This window comes from Bos indicus x Bos taurus, chromosome 24 (genome assembly GCF_003369695.1).
Source record: "Bos indicus x Bos taurus breed Angus x Brahman F1 hybrid chromosome 24, Bos_hybrid_MaternalHap_v2.0, whole genome shotgun sequence".
NCBI classification, from domain to species: Eukaryota; Metazoa; Chordata; class Mammalia; order Artiodactyla; family Bovidae; genus Bos; species Bos indicus x Bos taurus.
In genome coordinates this window covers 379,547-406,094 of record NC_040099.1, presented here as the reverse complement: position 1 = coordinate 406,094, position 26,548 = coordinate 379,547, and the positions used below count along the sequence as shown (strand labels likewise).

The following is a 26,548-nucleotide window of genomic DNA, read 5'->3' as shown; positions in this document are numbered from 1 at the left end:
CACTTTCACTTTTCACTTTTCACTTTCATGCATTGGAGAAGGAAATGGCAACCCACTCCAGTGTTCTTGTCTGGAGAATCCCGGGGACGGGGGAGCCTGGTGAGCTGCCGTCTTTGGGGTCGCACAGAATCGGACATGACTGAAGCGACTTAGCAGCAGCAGCAGCAGCAGCAAAAGTTATCTAGATTGCACAGTACACATTTCTCTTTTTTAAATACATTGTTTAATGCTTTTAATTTCTTTTAGATTTACCAAGGTATAATTGACAAACAGAATTTATGTATAAGGTATAAATTTGATGTTTTGATATATGTATGTGTGTGTGTGTGTGTGTATATATATATATATATAAAATCACATACAATGACACAGACAAAATATGCAATAAAACTAGTGTTTTTCTTATTGCTTACCTGTTTGCTTCTCAGTTCATATATTTCTCAGCTAAATATTACCTAATGACCTAAAAACTTCAAAGGAAGCTAACAAAGAAACACTGAATTATAAGCTGTTGATGTTAGAATTATAAATTATAATTTTCTGTATGACAAAAATATCCTAAACAACTTCTAATTCCTGTAATTTGAAAGATAGTTCTGCTTAGAATGTGTATTCCATCCAGAAACTCTAAAGGAATTAAACAAGCTACTGGAGTGGAACAGAATTTCAGAATATGCTCTGGCTCCCCTGTCCCTGGGATTCTCTAGACAAGAACACTGGAATGGGTTGCCATTCCCTTCTCCAGGGGATCTTCCCCACTCAGAGATCTAAGCTGGGTCTCCCCAATGCAGGCAGACCCTTTACCATCTGAGCCACCAGGGACAACAAAGAGGTGAATATGAAATTAACAGAAATGCTTGCTGCTGCTCATTTATGAAATAAAAACTTAGAAATATAGTGTAAATCTCAAAGAAATATCAAAGTATAGGACCTCCCTGGTGGCTCAGATGCAATGTGGGAGGTCCAGGTTCCATCCCTGAGTTATGAAGAATATTATAATATTAGAGTATTAAATATATTGTTAATATTTATAATATAATATAATTCAATTTAATATAATATTATATATATTATATAATATATATATGTATATTATATATGTATATTATATATGTATGTTATATATCAGATCAGATCAGATCAGTCGCTCAGTCGTGTCCGACACATTGCGATCCCATGAATCGCAGCACACCAGGCCACCCTGTCCACCACCAACTCCCGGAGTTCACTGAGACTCACGTCCATCGAGTCAGTGATGCCATCCAGCCATCTCATCCTCTGTCATCCCCTTTACTAGTGTGTGAGATGAGTGCAATTGTGCGGTAGTTTGAGCATTCTTTGGCATTGCCTTTCTTTGGGATTGGTATGAAAACTGATCTTTTCCAGTCCTTGGCCACTACTATATATTATATGTGTAATAAATATATATAATATATGATATATAATATATAATATATATAATATGATATAATATTGCTGTTGCTAAGTCACTTCAGTCGTCTGACTCTGTGAGACACCATAGACGGCAACCCACCAGGCACCCCTGTTCCTGGGATTCTCCAGGCAGGAACATATATATATGATATATATATATATATATAATATTAGATTATATACTAAATATTATTAAATATTATATATATAATGTATTAAATTATACATATATAAATTATATATTTAAATATATAAAAATATTTATATATTTATAGTTTATATTTATATATTCATATATATTTATATATTTAATATTTATATTTAAATACATATAAATTATGTATTTAAATATATATAAACTAAGTAATACATATTAAATATATTTAATATATAATTATATATTATATATATATATTTTATATTATATATATTTTATATATGTTTATTTTAATATAAATATATATTTTATATAAATAAAAAATATATTTATATAAATATATTTTATAGTTCATATTTATATATTATTTATATATTTATTACATATTATATATTATATTATATATAGTATATAATATAATATATATTATATTAGATGTATAATATAAGCATAATATTTATATATATAATATATATGAATGTAATATATATAAATATTATATCTATATTATTATAAATATGTAACATATATAAATACAAATACAATATATTATCATATATAGAATATAAGTATATTATATATTATATAAAATATATATAATATATGTATGATATATAATTATATAATATAGATAATTATATATATTATATGATTATATGTAAAACATATATATTATATATATATAATATATATTATATATTTAATATATATATATTAATTATATATATTATTTATATATTTATACAAATATATATATTATATATATTATAATATATGTAAATATATATGATATATATATATTTATTATATATTATTTATATATTTATATATATTTATTATTTATATATATTTAAATATAATATTATATTTATTATTGTATTTATATTTATATTAAATATAAGTGTATTATATATATTATAATATATATTATATAGTATTATTGTAATATATATTTATATTTATATTATATATATTATATATTATGTAATGTACATATATATAATATTTGATATATTATATTATATATTATATATATTGTATTATTTATACATTATAGATATACATTATATATATTATACTTATAGTTATATTACAATTATATTATATAAATGAATTGAAGACTCCTTAGAATGGAAGTTCTTCCTTGGGGAAGAGTTACACACCTTAACACTTACTGCAATGCTTATGTCCATACCTAGAGGAGGTCTGTTAGGGAGCAGACGGAGAGAGAAGGAGGTAGGGAGACAGAAGGGAGGAGGTGCGCGCAGAAGGCCCAAGCTTTTAGTTTGTCTGCCTTCAGCTACCCCAGTGCTGTATCTGTCTTTCAAGGATTCCCATTGAGGTGACCACCCCAGAAAAACCTAGAATGAATTACCTCTATTATCATTCTCTCCTAACATTAGATATAAATTGCCACAGATAAAAATTACTTTACAGCGAAAGTACTCTTAAGGAAGAAATTCATTGTCTAACAAAAATAAACAATTTCATCTGAATCTGAATAAAAGCAGTAATCTTCAACAAAGAGCTTCTTTCAATACTAAACTCATTTCACTTGTTTTAAAGTATCTAGCCTCAGCAATATGTCTTTTGTGCTCATTAAAAGAAAAGCTTTGATGTGCTTTTTGTTTCCTGATATGTTACATCTTAGTTTTGCTAATTTTGGTTTAAAAAAGAAAAAAAAACCTCTCACAAATTGTGCTTTTTTTTTTCCTTCGGATTCTAACAGGTAATTCATTTTGTTTTGTATTTTTGTTAATGCTTGGTGGATATTCTAATAAGCCTCAATGCATCAGATGTAATGGTAAATTTTGACTTAGGTATTCGCTTCTGATTATTTCCCTACTGATCATTCCACCACTTACAAGAGCATAGCAATTCACACGTATTAAGAAGAAAACAGAATACACCAGAATATTTCTCTTTATGAAATATCCAATTGTTATAATAAGATAAGCTTATGTTGATATAATGTTTGTAGTAAACAATTAACTCTTTATGATAACACGCTGTTGAAGAAGGAAAAGAGCTATTATTTATTATTCCAATTTCAGAGGAAGGAATAGAAGCTTAGGGAGGACTGACCAAGGCAAAAAATATTAAAATAGGGGTTCCAGAAGATATCGAAGTTTCAATTTCTGGTTATCTTTCCTTTTTATTGTATTATTTATATATTTATTTTTAAATCACCTAAATAAACTGAAGTGACATTTAGGACCTATCAAGCTTCTCTGTGCTCTTTATACTTGCGGCAGCTTGTTAAAATTGTTAATTAAAGGGGCTTCCCTGGTGGCTCAGTCAGTAAAGAATTCACCTGCGATGCGGGAGACCAGGGTTCGATTCCTGGGTTGGGAAGATCCCCTGGAGGAGGGCATGGCAACCCACTCTAGTGTTCTTGCCTGGAGAATCCCCAGGGACAGAGGAGCCTGGAGGGCTGCAGTCCATGGGGTAGTAAAGAGTTGGACATGACTGAGTTAAAATTAAAGGACCTGATTACAGAGGAATACTCAGAGTGGTGGTCCAAGAATCCTATCCACAGCTCTCAAACCCCTTGACCATTCATTCAATTCAAAAGAATGGAGAGTCTTTGAAGAAGGGACGAATTGAGAGCATAGCATTGATGTATAAACACTATCAGGTGTGAAATAGACAGCTAGTGGGAAGTTGCTGTATCACACAGGGAGCTCAGCCTGGTGCTCTGTGATGACCTAGAGGGATGCGACAGGGGTGCGAGGGAGGGAAGCTCATGGGGGAAGGAACATATGCACATCCATGCCTGCTTCATGGTATTGTGTGGCAGAAACCAACACAACACTGCAAATTAAACACTCCAGTTAGAAAAGTAACACAGTCTCTCTGGAGAGAGGAGCTACATTGCGTGCGTAGCTCCAGCCTCCTCGGAAGGAGTGGGGTGCTGCTGCCTCTTCTCCAGGCAGGAAGGGTGGGCTTCCAGCAGCTCAGGGTGCTCTTGGTGGGTTCCTTCCATTCATGCTTCAAGTCCAAGAGCAAGGCAGAGGGAGTGGAGGGCCACTCTTGGTTACTGCAATCTCCACGGACGAACGATGAGGATGGATTTCCTGCGGACCACAAAAAAGAAATTCTGCCTAATTTGGCAGTTCCCCAGGGGTCCAACGATTACAACTCTGTGCTTTCACTGCTGTGGTCCAGGTTCAATCCTGGGTAGGGGAACTAAGATCCTGCAAGCCTGTGCACAGCATGGAAGAAGAAAAAGAAGAAGGAGGAGGAAGAGGAGGAGGAAGAGGAGGAGGAAGAGGAGGAAGAAGAGGAAGAAGAAGAATCTAATTAGGACTCAGGGGTGAATAGGTGGAGCACAAAAGAGTTTCAGGGCAGTGAAACTACTCTGTGTGATACTATAATGATGGACATTTATCGTTATATGTTTGTCCAGACCCTTAGAATGGGTACCACCAAAAGTGAGCTGTGGGCTCTGGGTGATGATGATGCAAGACCATCAGTTGTAACAAATTCGCCCTCTCATGAGGGATGCTGACCCAGGGGATGTTATGCAAATGTGGGATCAGGGAGTAAGTGGGAAATCTCTGAGTCTTCCCCTCAATTGTGTTATGTGTCTAAAACTTCTCTAAGAAATCAAATCTATTAAAAAGAAATTTTGCCTAAGAGGACTGCTTCAGAGGGTGAGGAGAAGCCAACAGCCAAGGAGTCTCATTCCAGGGTTCCAATCTAGGGAGGGGGAGAAGGAAACAGAGATGAGAAGCCCTTCCTCCCCACGCCTCAAGTTCCAGCCCCATCTGGGGTGGGAGTAAGGCGTGTCTTATTGTTGAATGAGGAATGGGGTGGAATCAGTTCACTATAACTGAATAGTTTTAATTATTGAGTAGTGATTGTAAATTTGTAACTTGAAGGAATTGGACTTAATTTTAATTCTCTTAAAAAAATGACTAAGTTTTTGATTTAGTGCATTTCTTTCCTCCCCCCGCCCTTTTGCTACTTTTCTCATCATTTTGTATTTTGCTTTTGTGTTTTCCTATGATGAAATCATCATAAGTATTTCCATGCTGTTACGCAATCTTCATAATCATCATTTTAATGACAATACTGAGTTCCCTGTATGAGTGCTGCAATTTGCTTTCTCATTCCTGGGCTGCTGGATCTACAGGCTATTTAGAAAAAATTTTAAATAGCTTTTCCCATATTTTAGAATTGTTTGTTTACTTGTTTTAGAACATAAGCTTACTATCATTCATATTTTTATAGCAATTTATAAATAGTGCCTATAATTATAAGTTGCTCTCCAAATCATAATTTCAAACTTCCACTGTTACCAAATTCAAATAAGAAAATTTCCAGTTTATCTAAGCCACTTTTTTGGGGTCATCTTTTCAAAAAAGTTAGCAAGTAAACATTTTTCACTATAGCTTTGGCTTACATTTCTTTGATAACTAGGGGGCTTGGTGTTTGTCTAATTCTGTGCTTTAAAAGCATTATCTGTTTTGCTTTATTTATTAAAAATCTTTTTCCCAAATGTGAAATGATGCGAAAAATATTAAGACTCTCTAACAGACACATGGTAAACCGATACAAACAGGTGAGACAGAGGGTAGCATTACAGCTATTACATAAACATGTAAGAAAGTGCTGATCTCAGTAGTTATTAAATAAAAGAAAATTAAAACAGTAGTGAGGTTTATAAAGATATCACCTCTCTGTTTATTACCTCTTTGTAAATTTGAGCCCAATCTTTTATTTACCTTCTAGATCTTATTAACTTTTTCACATTAAAGAGTTTTTATTTTATTGAGTTAAATATAGGATTATTTCTTCTTTTTATGTTTGTTTAACTAGAAAATCAGAGAAGGCAATGGCACCCCACTCCAGTACTCTTGCCTGGAAAATCCCATGGATGGAGGAGCCCGGTAGGCTGTAGTCCATGGGGTCACTAGGAGTCGGACACGACTGAGCGACTTCCCTTTCACTTTTCACTTTCATGCACTGGAGAAGGAAATGGCAACCCACTCCAGTGTTCTCGACTGGAGAATCCCAGGGATGGGGGAGCCTGCTGGGCTTCCGTCTATGGGGTCATACAGAGTCGGACACGACTGAAGTGACTTAGCAGAACTAGAAAATCAGTCTCTCTTCAAAAATGGATAAGTATTCATATCAGTTTTCTCTGATCTTCTTTACTAAGTCAATTTTTTGATTCATCAGAAGTGAATTATGTTGCATGGTAAAAACTGAAGAAATGCATGAATCCCACTCCCCCAAGGCCCATTTTTTGAATGATCCTTTCATTATTCCTTGGCTTGTGATGCTTCTTTTATCATATATGCAAATATAATTTCTTTTCAGTCACCTTATCTGTTGCAATAATCTGTATGCTTATCAATATATAAAAGTAAACCAATGTTTTAATTACCATAATTGTACGATTTGTTTTAAATATATGGTTTACTATTTTTTTTTTTTGAAAGATTTCAAAGATGTTACCAGATATTCTAACAGATGGGGTTTAAATTATTTCCTCAGTATTGAAAATGGATCCTGTTATAATTTTACTTTAGTCACATTAAACCTATAGATTAATTTTGGAATATTTAAAATCTTGACACTATTGAGTAGTATAAAAATTGATATAGTTTTTTGTCTTAGATATAAATATGTTTTCTTTTTTTAAAAGTTTTGTCTCTAGACCACTCATTTTTCTCATTTGGATAATTCTTACTTAATTTTTTCTATCTCTGATGGGAATTCTTGAATTTGGTATATAGAATTGGAATTGATGTTTTTCATATCTAATTCTTACTCTTCCACTTTGCTGAATTCATCTATGAATTCTGTTTTTCAGTTGGTTAGTTTTCTAGAGCTTCTGCATGTTAATTTCCACAAATCATCATAAATTTTTTTCTGCTTTTTTATTATGATTTTGGGTTTTTTTGGTTTATAAATTGTGAAATTAATAAGAATTTCTGAATTATCACTATTTTTGAATTAATAGAAATCTTTCCTTTGCTAGTGATTTGAAAGGAAAAGCCATTAGTTCTTTCCTCATTGAGCATGATGCTGTGTTGTTTTGAAATAAACTCTCTAAGTCCAACCTTTTTGTCTTTTTTAAAGGGTTATAGTTAGAAATGAGCATATTTTACCATTTGCTTTGTTTCCATCCCATTAAGGAGGTAATACAAGTTTTTGTTATTTATCTTTTTTATGTTACATAGGATGGCTCAGAGTCCCTTGGACTGCAAGGAGATCCACCAGTCCATTCTGAAGGAGATCAGCCCTGGGATTTCTTTGGAAGGAATGATGCTAAAGCTGAAACTCCAGGACTTTGGGCACCTCATGCAAAGAGTTGACTTATTGGAAAAGACTCTGATGCTGGGAGGGATCGGGGGCAGGAGGAGAAGGGGACGACCAAGGATGAGATAGTTGGATGGCATCACTGACTTGATGGACATGAGTCTGGGTGAACTCTTGGAGTTGGTGATGGACAGGGAGGCCTGGCATGCTGTGATTCATGCGGTCGCAAAGAGTTGGACACAACTGAGTGAACTGAACTGAGGATGGCTCAGATGGTAAAGAGTCCGCCTGCAATGTAGGAGACCTGGGTTTGATCCCTGGGTTGGGAAGATCCCCTGGAGGAGGGCATGGCAACTCACTCCAATATTCTTGCCTGGAGAATCCCAATGGACAGAGGAGCCTGGCAGGCTGCAGTCCACGGGGTTGCAAAGAGTAAGACACGACTGAGCAACTAAGCACAGCACAGGATGTTAATCAATTTTATAAACAATCTGCTTTTCATTAGTCAAGTGAATGTCCTTTGGCATAATAAACTGTTGACTTCTATTCCTGTTGTACAAAAAACACCTGGACAACATCATTAACAATGTAGAGTAGATTTAATATGGAGGAAATTGCCTAGCAGAGAACAGGGTCACACAGACAGATCACCCAGAATCTCACTGTCCCACAGTTTAGGGAAGGGAAGTAGTGAAGGACAGGGAGGCCTGGTGTGCTGCAGTTCATGGGGTAGCAGAATCAGACACGACTGAGCAATTGAACAAAAATGTGCTTCCCAGGTGGCACAGTAGTAAAGAGTCTACCTGCCAATGCAGGAGATGCAAGTGATGTGGGTTTGATCGCTGAGCTGGGAAGATCCCCTGCAAAAGGAAAAGGCCACCCACTCCAGTTTTCTTGCTTGGAAAATTCCCTGGACAGGGAGAGGAACATGATGGACTAGTCCATGGGGTCACAAAGAGTTGAATATGACTGAGCACACACACACACACACACACACACACGCACACACACACACACACACACACAGTGGGCTCTTGGTATATGGAGGCTCCTCTGTCTGTAGAGGGAGCCTTAGTCTTGCCCTATGTATTCATGAAGACGGCCAGGGATCATCTATGTGAGTATGCAAGAATGGATGCTCCCAGGCCTAGAAGGGGTCTTTCTAGAAAAGAGGACCCCTGGAAAGTTGAGGCTGCCTTTCCTTTCTTTGAGGGGATTCAGGTCTCCTGTGCCAGCTCTCTGCTGAACTATCAAAACGGAGAGGAAACAAGCTAGGACCATGGAGTGTTTCCTGTTCCCTGTTACTTCATTTACAATTTTAGTATCTGTGTTCATCAAGAAGATTGGGCTGTAGTATTAGTCTTTTGATTTTTAAATTTTTTGTATATAGCAATGTATTTTATACTATGTTTCCTGTGAAGTAATAGCCACTTAGAGCTATTCTAAGACCAGGGAGATAATCTTGTTTGAACCATGTGATTCATCTGAATTTACCTTTATTGTAATTGATTCTAATTGTTTTTATGGTTTTGACTTTTGTTAATTTTATGCCTCTTTTAGCCAAGTTGTTTGTTTCTTCCTTTGCGTGTGTTCTATTGGATAGGGCTTCCCTGGTGGAATAGAAGATATTCTGTATGCTCTTATGTTTATAATAATTTGGAAAATGGAGAACTTGATTTTAATTTTATTAGTCATAAGTTTAGCAATTTTTATAGATTTACTGAAGTTGTGTTTGTGATGTTATTATGAAAACTAAATATTACAATTAACTCCATTTTATGGAAAAGTAAGAAGAATATATGCTCTTTTGCTCTTTTCCCTCTTTATATACTTTTTGTTAGTTTAATCTGGGGTTGTAGGCCCTGTTGTTTAAGGTAAATAAATGCTTTTATTAAAGTATATTTTGTCATTTGTGTCCTATGTTAGTTACCATAGTTATGCAAATTATTTTAGGCATCAATCTTTCTCCTTTAGTGTTTAGTGATTTCTGAAGTTTTTTCTCTTGCTATTTTCAGGGCTTATTGCTAGTTCTTTACCATTCTACTATGACTTCCCAATGATAGAGTTTTAAATTTGATTCATTTTCATTTTCCAGTGGACAAATTAACATCTTAAGCAATCTTTTTCATAGACATATCTGAGTTTGTCATTTTGCTCTCAACCATGACTAGCAAGTTGACCGGTTACCATATTTTTTGTGCCATCACCTCTCTATAACTTTACTACTAAAACCCAAAGGCATTTCTCTACTGTTTTCTGCAGAGAAACAAAAATAGAAACTTTATTGATTATACATTAATTCTTGGAAAGTTACCTTTTTTAAGTTTAGAAGACTTCAAGATGACTTTTATTTTCTTGGAATTCAAAGAATAAAGTTAACAGGAAACACATTGCCTATTAAATCTGCCATAAACACAGTGACACTTCTTTATTTCTATTGGCGTCAGGTCCTTTTATACTACGGAGAGATTATTATTTTTTTTTATTACAGTTGATTTTGATCCACTTTTTTCCTTTAAAGATGATCATAGTTTGTAATTTGAGTCTCTGTCATCTTACTTCCATTTCTGTTGTCTTCTTTTACTTTCCTAGGTCTTTATTCTGAATTTTATGATTCCATCTCAAGCTTATCTTGTTTTCTTCAAAATTTATTTTTCTGCTAAGTCAAATCTGCTATTTAGTACTTCCAGTAGAGATTTTATTTCAGTTCTTAAATTTAGATTAACTCTCTTATTTTTGTCTATTTGATAGAAAAAAGTGAAAGTGAAGTCGGTCAGTCGTGTCCCACTGTTTGCGACCCCATGGACTGTAGCCTACCAGGCTCCTCCGTCCATGAGATTTTCCAGGCAAGAATACTGGAGTGGGTTGCCATTTCCTTCTCCAGTGGATCTTCCCAACACAAGGATTTAATCCAGGTCTCCCACGTTGTAGGCAGACGCTTTACTGTCTGAGCCATCAGGGAAGTCCATTTGATAGAATCATGCCTTTATATTTCACTGAGAACATAAGCCAGAAGTTAATTTTTTTTCTTATTTCCTGGAGTAAATCTATTCCTGGGGAAGGATTTATTTTTAAATTTTTATTTTAATATAAAACAGACAGAAAAAATTGCATAAATATGCACAGCATAAAAAGTTGTGAGAAGTTAACACCATATAATTCGAATCTAGGTCAAAAAATTCAATATGGTCAGACTCACAAAAGCTCTTTGCAGAACAAACTACATAATTTGTAGGGTTCAGTGAAAAGTCAAAATGTGGTGCTCCTTGTTTCAAAATTAGTAAAAATTTCAAGACAACAACAACAGAGCATTAAACCAAGCACAGAGCCCTTCTGAGCATGCAGCCCTACCCAGCTGTACAAGTTCACATGCTTAACTTTTGAAGAGGCTGTGAGGAGTAAATGAAATCATGTTTGTGTGGCCACTGTATTGAACTGCATTAAGATACAATTTTATTTTCCTGTCTTGCCCATTCAGCCACAGTTATCTTCTCCTTCCCTGGAAGAAGACTCCTGCAGGCCCGTGATAATAGTCAGAGTCTTGGATAATGCACAACTGCAGAGATTTTAAGTTACAAATATTGTTTCATTTAAGTAATTGAAGTGGGTAGTCCTCTACAATAATTGGAATTCCTCACTTTTGTAGCTTGGTTTTCCCTTGGCTTAGGCCTGCTTAGGGCTAGAGGCCTGTAACAGGAAGGTGATCCTTCGTCTGAGCCCACTTGCTGCGATTTCAGTGTCTTCAGTTAAGTGGGGAAGAGATTCAGAGGATAGGACAGCCTTGCTTGGTTTAGTGACTTAGATCGTTGGCCATGGCAGGTTGTCCATGTCATCTTTCTTTTCCTGTGGTGTGTTTAATGGGTACTCAGCTAAGAGGCTGACTGCTGTGTCCTCTCCTGCAGTCATCTGGAGGGTGCATCTCACTCCTGTGGTGCCTAATGATTCAGTTTTAGCTCACCTGATCTCTGACTTTTGCTCTTGCTGCACCTTTCAGCTGTAGTCTCCATGGATCCTCAGGGAGCACTATTCAAGTGGGAGGGGACATGGGTAAACCGATGGCTGATTCATGCTGATGTTTGGTGAAAACCAATGCAATACCTTAAGGCAATTATCCTTCAATTGAAAATAAATAAATTAAAAAAAAATAAAGACTGAAGGTAATTGAACATATGCCAGACTTTTCTCCCACAATGGCCCACATCTGATTCTGAGACAAAGCTCATTTCTCCTGTTCTGATGAACTCAGGGAGATAGTCCACTTCCAGCACTCTGCCACCCAGTGAGTTAAAGGGCCCTTGTCCAGCACTCTACATCGCCTAGGTGAGAGTCGGTCACCAGTTCACAGTCTACTGTATGCATGAGTCAGGCCCTGGACCTTGAAGACTCTCACCTGTTGGGATACACTCCCCAGCACCTTGACTAGTCCTGTTGAGGACAATCATCTCTTCCTACTAGACATGGAGGAGAGTTGCCTCCATGCATAATAAAATTCTCATGGTATTACAAAAGTTTGCTTCCAGAATGCAAATCTGTAAACTGCAAAATTGTGTTGTTATGAGTCTAATAAAAACCTATGCTTTTTGGTCAGGATAAAGATAGTGAAACTTACCTTATAAAACTGACCCTACATTTTCACAATGGATCAAGAGTCATTCATGTACTACTCACCTTCACACCACCTTCTAGGCATTTTGAGAATGGAGAGTTAGGTTGAGGATGGAGCTTCCTAGTAGTAGCATCAGTTCAATTCAGTTCAGTTGCTCAGTCATGCCCGACTCTTTGTGACCCCATGAATCGCAGCACGCCAGGCCTCCCTGTCCATCACCAACTCCTGGAGTTCACTGAAACTCATGTCCATTGAGTCGGTGATGCCATCCAGCCATCTCATCCTCTGTCGTCCCCTTCTCCTCCTGCCCCCAATCCCTCCCAGCATCAGGGACTTTTCCAATGAGTTAACTCTTCGAATGAAGTGGCCAAAGTACTGGAGTTTCAGCTTCAGCATCAGTCCTTCCAGTGAACACCTAGGACTGATCTCCTTTAGGATGGACTGGTTGGATCTCCTTGCAGTCCAAGGGACTCTCAAGAGTCTTCTCCAACACCACAGTTCAAAAGCATCAATTCTTCGGCGCTCAACCTTCTTCACAGTCCAACTTTCACATCCATACATGACCACTGGAAAAACCATAGCCTTGACTGATGAACCTTTGTTGGCAAAGTAATGTCTCTGCTTTTGAATATGCTATCTAGGTTGGTCATAACTTTCTTTCCAAGGAGTAAGTGTCTTTTAATTTCATGGCTGCAATCACCATCTGCAGTGATTTTGGAGTCCCCCAAAATAAATTCTAACACTGTTTCCACTGTTTCCCCATCTATTTCCCATGAAGTGATGGGACCGGATGCCATGATCTTAGTTTTCTGAATGTTGAAATTTAAGCCAACTTTTTCACTCTCCTCTTACACTTTCATCAAGAGGCTCTTTAGTTTTGCTTCACTTTATGCCATAAGGGTGGTGTCATCTGCATATCTGAAGTTATTGATATTTCTCCCGGCAATCTTGATTCCAGCTTGTGCTTCCTCCAGCCCAGCATTTCTCATGATGTACTCTGCATATAAGTTAAATAAGCAGTGTGACAACATACAGCCTTGATGTATATTGTATATCCCATATGAATATCATTTTCCTATCTGGAACCAGTCTGTTGTTCCACGTCCAGTTCTAACTGTTGCTTCCTCACCTGCATATAGGTTTCTCAAGAGGCAGGTCAGGTGGTCTGGTATTCCCGTCTTTCAGAATTTTCCACAGTTTATTGTGATCAACACAGTCAAAGGCTTTGGCATAGTCAATAAAGCAGAAATGGATGTTTTTCTGGAACTCTCTTGCTTTTTCGATGATCCAGCAGATATTGGCAATTTGATCTTTGGTTCCTCTGCCTTTTCTAAAACCCACTTAAACATCTGGAAGTTCACGGTTCATGTATTGCTGAAGCCTGGCTTGGAGAATTTTGAGCATTACTCTACTAGCGTGTGAGATGAGTGCAATTGTGCGGTAGTTTGAGCATTCTTTGGCATTGCCTTTCTTTGGGATTGGAATGAAAACTGACTTTTTCCAGTCCTGTGGCCACTGCTGAGTTTTCCAAATGTGCTGGCATATTGAGTGCAGCACTTTCAAAGCATCATCTTTAGGATTTGAAATAGCTCAACTGGAATTCCATCACCTCCACTAGCTTTGTTCTTAGTGATGCTTCCTAAGCCCACTTGACTTCAAATTCTAGGATGTCTGGCTCTAGGTGAGTGATCACACCATCGAGATTATCTTGGTCGTGAAGATCTTTTTTGTACAATTCTTCTGTGTATTCTTGCCACCTCTTCTTAATATCTTCTGCTTCTGTTAGGTCCATACCATTTCTGTCCTTTATCAAGCCCATCTTTGCATGAAATGTTCCCTTGGTACCTCTAATTTTCTTGAAGAGATCTCTAGTCTTTCTCATTCTGTTGTTTTCCTCTATTTCTTTGCATTGATCACTGAGGAAGGCTTTCTTACCTCTTTTTGCTATTCTTTGGAACTCTCCATTCAGATGCTTATATCTTTCCTTTTCTTCTTTGCTTTTCACAGCTATTTGTAAGGCCTCCCCAGACAGCCATTTTGCTTTTTTGCATTTCTTTTCCATGGGGATGGTCTTGATCCCTGTCTCCTGTACAATGTCAGGAACCTCAGTCCATAGTTTATCAGGTACTCTATCAGATCTAGTCCCTTAAATCTATTTCTCACTTCCACTGTATAATTATAAGGGATTTGATTTAGGTCATACCTGAATAGTCTAGTGTTTTCCCTACTTTCATCAATTTCAGTCTGAATTTGACAATAAGGAGTTCATGATCAGAGCCACAGTCAGCTTGTTTTTGCTGACTGTATAGAGCTTCTCCATCTTTGGCTGCAAAGAATTAATCAATCTTATCTCGGTGTTGACCATCTGGTGATGTCCATGTGTAGTCTTCTTTTGTGTTGTTGGAAGAGGGTGTTTACTATGACCAGTGCATTCTCTTTGCAAAACTCTATTGGCCTTTGCCCTGCATCATTCTGTACTCCAAGGCCAAATTTGCCTGTTACTCCAGGTGTTTCTTGACTTCCTACTTTTGCATTCCAGTCCCCTATAATGAAAAGGACATCTTTTTTGGGTATTAGTTCTAAAAGGTCTTGTAGATCTTCATAGAACCCTTCAACTTCAGCTTCTTCAGCATTACTGGTTAGGGCATAGACTTGGATTACCGTGATATTAAATGGCTTGCCTTGTAAACGAACAAAGATCATTCTGTTGTTTTTGAGATTGCATCCAAGTACTGCATTTCAGACTCTTTTGTTGACCATGATGGCTACTCCATTTCTTCTAAGGGATTTCTGCCCACAGTAGTAGATATAATGGTCATCTAAGTTAAATTCACCCATTCCAATCCATCTTAGTTCGCGGATTCTTAGAATGCCGACGTTCACTCTTGCCATCTCCTGTTTGACCACTCTAATTTGCCTCGATTCACGGACCTAACATTCCAGGTTCCTATGCAATATTGCTCTTTACAGCATTGGACCTTGCTTCTATCACCAATCACATCCACAGCTGAGTATTGTTTTGGCTTTGGCTTTGGCTCCATCCCTTCATTCTTTCTGGAGTTATTTCTCCACTGATCTCCAGTAGCATACTGGGCACCTACTGACCTGGTGAGTTCATCTTTCAGTGTCCTATCTTTTGTCCTTTTCACACTGTTCATGGCATTCTCAAGGCAAGAATACTGAAGTGGTTTGCCATTCCCTTCTCCAGTGGATCACATTCTGTCAGACCTCTCCTCAATGACCCGTCTGTCTTGGGTAGCCCCACATGGCATGGCTTAGTTTCTCTGAGTTAGACAAGGCTGTGGTTCATGTGATCAGATTGGCTAGTTTCCTGTGATTATGGTTTCAGTGTGTCTGCCCTCTGATACCCTCTTGAAACACCTATTGTCTTACTTGGGTTTCTCTTACCTTGGACGTGGGGTATCTCTTCATGGCTGCTCCAGCAAACCACAGCCACTACTCCTTACCTTGGACGAGTGACCCCTCCTGACCTTGAACGTGGAGTAGTTCCTCTCGGCCCTCCTGTGCCTGATATGCTGCCGCCCAACTTCCGGCAACCCAGCATAGAGTTTACATTATCTTGGGTGTCTTATATTTTACAGTATTCCTATCAGTCTACTCACATCCTTATCTGACTGCTTTCTCTAAGATTAAGTTTTCTAGGAGTCATGGAATAGGTTTTCCTGCAGCCCTTTATATATCTGGCATCCTTTGGATTGAGAGTTGTTGTACTTTCACTTTGCTATCTGGTAACTTCTAATATCCTGAAAGATATGTAACATTTTAAGAATACTCAATTAATCATGTTTACCTCCATAGGTCTTATGCAACTTTTCCCCCCTACTTACTCATCTTTGAATATAGAGTCAAACACACAATTCATTGGGAGATTTGCTGTAAACCATTTCCCAGTGGATCTGGGGGGAAAAGATGTTCCTTTAAGAGCTTAAACAGAAGGGAAGTTATCAAACAATCCTGGTGTCTAGTAGATATTTTTAAAGCGCCACTTCCTCTTTTTAGGAAATATAAAGAGACTCATGGTTTTTCTGGGAGGAAACGATGGGAGAGCTTATACTTGTGCAGCTTGATGAATTCCAAATTCCTGCATAAAGAGGCAAAAATAAGCTTCAAGTAAGAGACTTTATGTGGAGCCTGAGGGCAAAATGCAAATCTGGTCTAAAGCAACTGAGTTTCTATTCTAAGAGGTGGAACTCCAAGAACCAGTTAACTTGAAAAGCTAGTGGAAGTAGAGAAGTTACATTTAGAGAGCAGATTCCAAAAGGGGTCCTATCTCATGAATAAGATGTAAGGAAAATTGTATCAAACTCTAGAAAAATGTAGCATTTTCTTGATTTTTTTTTGTCATTGACCTGCATAGAAAGCTCTCTTCAAATAGCTTTATGAGTAATTTTAATAAAAATTTGATAAGAAAGTTCTAAGATAACTTCTCTAGAATTCTCATGCACCAGAAGCTGTTACTTAAAAACAGAAAAACTAATTTTGCATACCTAATACCAACACTTACTCATCATTTATTGCATTTATGTATATAAGAAGTGGTTCCTGAGCCTTTATCATATCATGCACTTTGGAGAAGGCAATGGCAATCCACTCCAGTACTCTCGACTGGAAAATCCCATGGACAGAGGAGCCTGGTAGGCTGCAGTCCATGAGGTCACCAAGAGTCAGATGTGACTGAGCGACTTCACTTTCACTTTTCCTTTCATGCATTGGAGAAGGAAATGGCAACCCACTCCAGTATTCTTGCCTGGAGAATCCCAGGGACGGGGGAGCCTGGTGGGCTGCCGTCTATGGGGTCGCACAGAGTCGGACACGACTGAAGTGACTTAGCAGCAGCAGCAGCAGCACTTTGTAAGAACTGAGAATGCAAAAGTAAGGAAAACCAGATGAAGCCCTGTTCTTATAGCTTGCTTTCTGTATGGGGAGGGGTAATTTGAAAATAAACAGTAAACACACACACACAAATATATACAATATTTCATTTGATTACAACTGCTAAGAAGAAAAATAAATCAGGAAAAGGGGATGGAGTGGGGAACAATAAAGGGTAGAAAGAAAGGGTAGCATTAATTGAAATAAGTTAGCCAAAGAAGTGATGTTTACTGTGGTAAAAATTCTCTTATCTCAAGAAAGTGAGGAAGTTAGCCATGAATACATCTGAAGGAAGAGTATCAGGCATGAGAGCAAATGCCAGTTCAAGATATTAAATTCATGACAACATTTATAGAAGTAGTAGTAACAGTGACAGCAGTACCCATGCAATATATTAAATGCACAATATATTTTCATCCTTTGTTCTGAATAATTTCTGTTTATCTTTATGCTGGTATAAGTTTTTTTTTTCTTTTTCTTTTGATGCCCATAAGGGATTTTATGTGCTTGTGTGTGTACACAGAAGGGACTATTCAGAGATTTACTTTTCTTTTCAATTATATTCTTAAAACTTCAATTGCAGATTCACATGCAGTTCTAAGGAATAATACAGAGGATTCTGGGCATGCTTCATCTGATTTCTTTCAGTCTTGTGTGTGTGCGCTCAGTTATATCTGACTCTTTCCTACTCCATGGACTGTAGCCCACCAGACTTCTCTTGTAAATCTGGAGTTCAGTAAGACCACAAGGTACTGGCTTTGGTACAATCCTACTCAAATTTCACATTTTATATACACTTATTTGCATATGTGTGTATATAGTTCTCAGAGAAGGCAATGGCACCCTACTCCAGTACTCTTGCCTGGAAAATCCCATGGACGGAGGAGCCTGGTAGGCTGTAGTTCATGGGGTCGCTAGGACACGACTGAGCGACTTCATTTTCACTTTTCACTTTCCTGCATTGGAGAAGGACATGGCAAACCACTCCAGTGTTCTTGCCTGGAGAATCCCAAGGAAGGGGGAGCCTGGTGGGCTGCCATCTATGGGATCGCACAGAGTCGGACACGACTGAAATGACTTAGCCGTATATAGTTCTATGCAGTTGTATCACATGTTAATTTGTGTGGCTACCACCATGTCAAGATACAGACAGTTTCATCTCTCTTAGGATTCTCCATGCTGCTTCCGTATCATCTATCTACTCATGATGCTGGTCCCTAACTCTCGGCAAGCACTAATCTGTTCTCCATCTCTATAATTTTGTCATTTTGATAATGTTACATAAATGAAAGCTTGCTGCATGTAATCTTTTATGGTTGGCTTTTTTTTTAACTTAACATAATTTACTTAAGATTCATCCAAGTTATTGCATTTATCAATACTTCATTCCTTTTTTCTGTTAAGTAATATTCCATGGTATGAGTGTATTACAACTTGCTTAATCAGTCATCCGTTGAAGGACATTTAGATTGTTTCCAGTTTTTGGCTAATTTAAATAAAAATACTATGAGCATTAGTTTGTGAGTAGTCAAGTTTTACATGAAACTAAGTTTAATTTCTTTTGGATAAGTGCACAAAGATGAAATTGCTACATCATATGGTAAAGGTATATGGTATATTTAGCTTGTAAGGGACTGCCAAGATGTTCTCCAGAGTGGTTCTATTATTTCACATTTACAACAGCAATGTGTGAAGAATTCAGTTTCTCAAAATGAACTCCAGCATTTGGAACTGCCATTTAAAAAAATTTTTAACTATTCAAATAAATGTTACTTTGGTCTTTTAAAGTTTGAAACTATTAGTTAAACTAATAGTTTAAACTATTAATTACTATTATTATTATAATTATTAATATATAATTATATATAATATATAAAATGTATATTAAAATTCTATATAAATATATATAATTATAATAAATAATATATACTATATAATTATATAATTATTATTATAATTATAAATTATTATTATTAGAAACTAATAGTTTAAACTATTCAAATAAATGTTACTTTGGTCTTTTAAAGATTACCAAATTTAGAAGTTCAAAAGACATACTTCATTTTTCAGTACATGTCTGCAACTTGTGTGGATTATTATTCTATTGATATATCTATAAAATTTTAGCAATAATCTTTGAGGGGTCATTTAATAGTATTTGGTATCAAAAATTTAAAAACTTTTAAACATTTTTGAATAACATTAAAATAACATTTTAAATAATATTTTTATAATATAAATATAATAAAATATAATAATGTTTTTATAAATATACTTATAGTAAACACAATAACATTTTAATAATATTTTTAAAATAAAATATAATAAATATAATATTATTAAAATATAAAAATAAATATAAATATAATGAAAAATAATATTTTATAAATATAATAAAAATAACAATATTTTTATAAATATAAATATAATAAAATATAATATTTTTATAAATATAAAAACAATAAAATATAACAATATGTTTATAAAAATAAATATATTATATACTTTATATATATAATTTATAATGATAAATCATAATTTATCATTATAATATATTTATATAATTTATTTAAATATATATTAAATATAATATAATATATTTTAATATATTTATATATGAAAATTTATATATAAATATATAATTCTTATATAATATTAATATGTATAAATATATATGTAATTTATATAAAAATATAAAAATTACATATGTAAATTATATTATTATCATTATATTATTATTATATCATTATTTAAATTATATATTAATTATATGACATATATAATATATATAATTAAATATTATATTTATAAAAATATAATATATATAAGTAAATTATATGTTATATATAAAATATATATGTAATATATATTCTATATATTTTTATATATAACATATATAATTATATATAATATAATACTATTATATAATAATATAGTATCATATATATTACATATAATATTATATAGTCTAATATATAATACTAGATATATTATATATTGATAACATATGTAATATATAATTATATAATATATAGTATATAATATTATATATATATATATATAATATATGTTATATATAATATAATATAGTATCATATATAATATAATATATATTATATAATATTATTTTATATATATCATACAATATATTATTATATTTAATATATGTATAATATAATATATATATTATATAATTAATTATAGATATATAATATACATAATATATTATATATATTATGTATATTTTTATAATAGTTATAATTAATATATAATATAATGATATATGATATATATTTTATATATCAATATATATTTATGTTATATTAATATATAAATATTATATATAATATATATTTTTATATATTATATGATATACTATACTATAATATATTATATATAACATATTATATATTAATAATATAATAATAATCAATAATATTAATAATTATTAAAACCATTAATACTTATTTTATATTAATATATAATATAAAATATATAATACATATTTATATATATTGCAATTCGAGAGGAACCCCATGCTTCCCACTGCAACCCGTGAATAACCACGATATTCTTCCCTCAACGCGAGATGAGGCCATTTTCCAGAGCAGTGTCTTGAGAGAAACCCCACGTTCCCTCTTGAAATGTGAAAGGGTACTTGACAGCCTTGATGCAACTCAGGAAGTTTCCCCCGAGATATCCATCCCCATTAGAGAGGAACCCCGATTTCACGCCACAACTCAAGAAGAGCCCCGTTTTCCCCCTCCTCTAATGAGATGAGGGTCGATTCCCCTGCTTCCTCTGGAAAGGAATCCCGATGTTGCCGGCGGCCCTCAGGAGGAGGCCGGTCTCCCCTTGAAACTCCAGCGCATCCCCAGCAGTCATGCCTCAATTCGAAAAGACCCCAATTTCCCCATCCACTCCAGATAAGCCTGATTCCCCTGCATGGACTTGACTGGAACCCCGAGGATGGACTCAAAACACGAAGGGAGGGGTGATAGTCCTGTGGCACCTTGAGAAAAAGCCCCAGAACCCTGTGTCCACTCGACAGGAAGCCTGACACCTCTTTGAAACCTCGAGAGGGAAGCGGAGTTCCAAGCCTCCGCACGAGATGAGGCCTGACTCCCCTGTTGAAACTCCATAGGAACCCCGAGATCCATGTCAAAACTGAAGAGGCACCCTGAGGTTCCGGCCTCAACTCGAGATGAGGCCCTATGCCCCTGCACCGACTGGAGAGGAATCCCGAGAAGCCCCTCGCAACTCGAATGGAGACGACTTTCCTGAGGCAACATGAGCGGGTCCCTGAAGTTCCCATCGCCACTCGAGAGGAACTCCACGTGTCCTGTCGCAACTCGAGCAACCCAGGAGATTCTCCCCTCAACACGAGATGAGGCCCCTTTCCACTGCAGAGTCTCGAGAGAAATCCCACCTTCCCTCTTGAGCCTCGAAAGGGTACTTGACACCCTTTAGGCAACTCAAGAAATTCCCCGACATACCCGTCTCCACTCAAGAGGAACCCCGAGTTTTCCGCCACAACTCAAGAAGAGCCCCGCTTTCCCCTCTTCATCTCGAGATGAGGGTCCATTCCTCTGCTTCGTCTGCAAAGGAATCCCGACATTTCCATCGCACATCAGGAGGCCCGTCCCACCTTGAAACTCGAGAGGAACTCCAGTGGTCGTGCCACCGTTCGAAAAGACCCCGATGTCCCCATCCACTCGAGATAAGGCCTCATTCCCCTGCAAAGACTCGAATGTCACCCCGAGGATCAACTTATGACACAAAGGGAGGCCTCAGAGCCCCGTGGCACCTCTAGAAATAGCCCCTGTTCCCTACCTCAACTCGACAGGAGGCCTGACACCCCTATGCCACCTCGAGAGGGAAGGGGGGAGTTCCATGCCCCCAACACCAGAGGACGTCTGACTCCCCAGTGGAATCTCCATAGGGACCCTGAGATCCCTGTCAGAGCTGGAGAGGAACCCTGAGTTTCCCGCCTCAACTCGACATGAGGCCCTAGTCGCCTGCACCAACTCGAGAGGAATCCCGAGAGGCCCCTCACAACTCCAAAGGATTCCTGACTTCCCAGAGACAACATGAGAGGCTCCCTCAGGTCCCTGTGGCAACTCGAGGGAACCCACACTTCCTGCCGCAGCTCGAGAAACATCTTGAGATTCCCCCTTCCATGCGAATTGAGGCCTGATTCCCCTACCGTGACTCCAGAGCACTCCCGTGCACACCCTTGCAACTCGAATGGAGACTTGACTTCCCTGAGGCAACACGAGAGGCTCCTGAGCTCCCGGTGGTACCTGCAGAGGAACCCCAAGCCTCCCGCCGCAACTCGAGACAAACCACGAGATTCCCCTGTCAACGCGAGATGAGGCTCTTTTCTCCTGCAGCACCTCGAGAGCAATCCCAGGTTCCCTCTCAAAACTAGAGAGAAAGCTTGACTCCCTTAAGCAACTCAAGGGGGTTGAGAGATCCCCGTCACAACTTGAGATGAAAGCCAAGTTTCCCACCACAACTCCAGTAGAACCCCGTGTGTCCCACCTCATCCGGAGATGAGGGCCCATTCCCTGCTTCAACTCAAGAGAAATCCCAACTTCCCCTCGCACCACAGGAGGAGCGGGTGGGAGGGTGTTGGTAGGGTGCTAGGAGGGTGGTGGGCGGGTGGTGGGAGGATTGTGGGAGGGTGTTGGGAGGGTGCTGGGAGGGTGCTGGGAGGGTAGTGGGAGGGTGCTGGGCTGGTGGTGGGAGGACTGTGGGAGGGTGGTGGGATGATTGTGGGAGGATGGTGGGCAGGTGGTGGGTGGGTGGTGGGAGGATTGTGGGAGGGTGTTGGGAGGGTGCTGGGAGGGTGCTAGGAGGGAGGTTGGTGGGTGGTGGGCGGGTAGTGAGAGGGTACTGGGCGGGTGGTGGGAGGATTGTGGGCGGGTGGTGGGAGGATTATGGGAGGGTGGTGGGCGGATGGTGGGAGGATTGTGGGAGGATTGTGGGCGGGTGGTGGGCGGATGGTGAGAGGATTGTGGGAGGACTGTGGGCGGGTGGTGGGAGGATGGTGGGCGGGTGGTGGGCGGATGGTGGGAGGGTGTTGGGAGGGTGTTGGGAGCGTGTTGGGCGGGTGCTGGGCGGGTGGTGGGAGGATTGTGGGAGGGTGTTGGGAGGGTGCTGGGAGGGTGGTGGGCGCGTGGTGGGAGGATTGTGGGAGGATTGTGGGCGGGTGGTTGTCGGGTTTTGGGAGGGTGGTAGGAAGGTGCTGGGAGGGTGGTCACCATGTCTCAAAATCTCTGCGTGAAGTTGGTGTCTTGTTGCTATCTCAATATTCTGTGATTCTATATCTATATGTTCTGTGATTCACTTGTGTTTAGCTCTTCAGATCCCATCCTACAGATCAAATGTGATCAACCACTTCTTCTGTGATCTTCCCCCTCTCTTGTCTCTTGTTTGCTCTGATGACACTGTGAATCAATTGGTGCTATACATTGTGGCCACCTTCAGTGAGATTATCACAAGCGTGATCATCCTTATCTCTTACTTGTTTATTCTCATCACCTGCTGTCTTACAGGGAACAATCCTTTTCATTTATTGCCGGCTCCACTCTGGCAACAGCATTGGCATTGACATAATGGCCACAGTGTTCTACACTGTAGTGATCCCCATGCTGAACCCCCTGATCTATAGTCTGAGGAACAAGGATGTGAAAGAAGCTCTCAGAAAAGTGGTGAGCTCCAAAATATTTTCCTAGTGGGACTCTAAGTCCCAAATCAGAGGCTGGCAGAAGGGTGAAATGGTGGACTCAGTGTTGGAAGTGGAAGAGCAGTCAAGAAGAGGGTACCTTGGAGTGAGTCTTTTTGACTCACTTGTCCCTGACTCAATGGATATGAGTCTGAGCAAACTGCAGGAGACAGGGAAGGACAAGGAAGCCTGATGAGCTGCAACCCGTGGGGTCACAAGTATCAAACACGACTTAGTGACTGAACAACAATCTTTGTACCTTGTCAACTTATAAGAATAGAATTGAACATATTTCAAAAATTGCAGCCTACTTCTTTGCTTTGATCCACCTAAAATGTTTTAAGTGGGTTTGGGTAATGGGCTGTTAAGACACACATATTTAGTTTGCTGTAAAACTTTTATTATCAGACCCACCTCAGATCGTCAGGCATTAAATCCTGGAATTTGAGGACCCTTGCTTTACCAGATATATGCATTGCAAATATTTCCTCCCACTCTGCTGCCTCTTCTTTCTGTTGATCATTTCCTTTGCTGTGCAGAGATTTTGACAAACACGTGGTGGCAATGGTGTGAGGTGTTAACAAGGTGGCACATCTCAGCTCACCTGGGGCTTTCCTTGCTTTAGAGCTGTGAGTCATACACATCAGATAATTAATTTCCTTTAGTTATCTTTCCTTACAAACAAGACTTCTTCCTTAGACTAACATTTCTGTTAAGATCATCTCTACTTCTCAAACCTAGAACCAACTGGTTCTAGATGTTTCAGCATTAAAGGCAAGAGGTCCCACATAACAGTGAGAACTCTTGATGGCTCTGTGTGTTCAGATATCCAAGGATTTAAGGATCAATCAGAAGGAAATCTTGCCAAGTCAATTCTCATTGTTATAAATTATTTATTGATTATAATTTTCAGAGTTTCTCAAGCTTGGTACTATTGATATTCCGTGTTGGATTTTTATTTTTATAGAAAGCTACCCTGTGCATGCTACCATGTATAACAGCATCTCTGACCTCTGTCCAATCACTCTGGTACATTCATTATGACAATCAAAAATGCCTCCAGATATTGTCAAATGTCCATGTGGGGGGCGGAGAGGGGGTTCATAATCATCTGTAATTGAGAAATATTGCCTTATTTCCTTGTAGATTTTCAGGTTCTTCTGTCAGAATTATGTACAAATTAAACATCTCGTTTCTTATCTCCCAAATGATGCTATTGTATAGTTTAAACAATCTGTTTTATTTTTGAATCTGGAATACACTGGTATCTAAAATCTTTATCCTTGTAATTTCTTCCCATTTTTTTTTCTTTTTGCTCTTGTGAGTAAGCATTTGTTTTTCCCATGCTCTAAAATCTGATTTGGAGCTGAACTTTTTGATTCTTTGTCTCCAGAGGTTCATTTTATCCTCCTCAATTCAGTTTTGTTTAAATATCTACCTCTGTTCCCTTGCACAATTCTTCCAAAAACTTTCAGAATTCGAGAGACATGTACCTGAAAACTCTCAGAGACCCTCTGCTTCCCCACTCCCAGGAAACACTTGTTCAGGACACTACTACAAAGGAGCTCAGCTAAGCCAGGCCCTCTCTACAAAGCTTGATAGAAAATATGCACTTCCTGTTCCTAATACTTAGTGTTGGCAATGACCCTAAATTTCCCCCAAAAGACTATTTCTCATGAAAGAATGAGTGAACCTAAGGTATCTTTTAGATACATTACATGGTAAAGAATATCCATATATTCTCAGACCTACAGACAGACCTGCTGGTGGAAAAGGCACTCTACCTTCCAGCCTCTGGAGGTCTCAGCAGTTTGGGGAAGAGGTTGAGACATGTCTCTCCACTCCCTGTGGCACAAGAGCCCTGGAGAAAATCACTTGCCTTATTCTTCAGAGGCCGCACGGCAAGCAATTACAATTAATTATTTCTTCCTCATGTAATTCTATTTTCTTGGAAAAGCTGAAGAAACATTAACAGCAGCTTTAGAAACATTTATTTATGAAAGTTAAAAGCTTAAATGTCTTCTCCTCATGCTCCATAATCATCCCATAGACTCCAAAAATGTTGGATAATAAAAAGTCACAGCAAAATTTATCTTTGTTATTTAATAAATATTTCTCTTTTTAAAGTATACTTCTTAATTTTATTTTTTTAAGATTTATTGAGGTATAATTGACAAAAACAAATTGTACAGATCTAAGAAGTTTAGTTGATGTTTATATATGTGTGTATATGCATATGTATATAGTGAAATGATCACAATCAAGATAATTAGCATATCAATTACTTCATGTCTTATAATTTTGTTTTATTTTTCTTCATGTTGAAAATAGTTAAATTCTCCTCTTACCACGTTTCAAGTATAAAATGTTGTACTGTTAATTGCACTTACATTGTTGTGCATTTTCAGAATTTATTCATCTTTCATAACTGAAACTTTGTCCCCTTGACAAATAT

At 37.4% G+C, this 26,548-nt stretch overlaps 1 pseudogene; it reads right to left on the bottom strand.

The window, feature by feature from the left end:
• Positions 1-25,925, bottom strand: part of LOC113882586 — a 36,136-nt pseudogene extending 10,211 nt beyond the window's left edge.
• Positions 25,926-26,548: the final 623 nt, after the last annotated feature.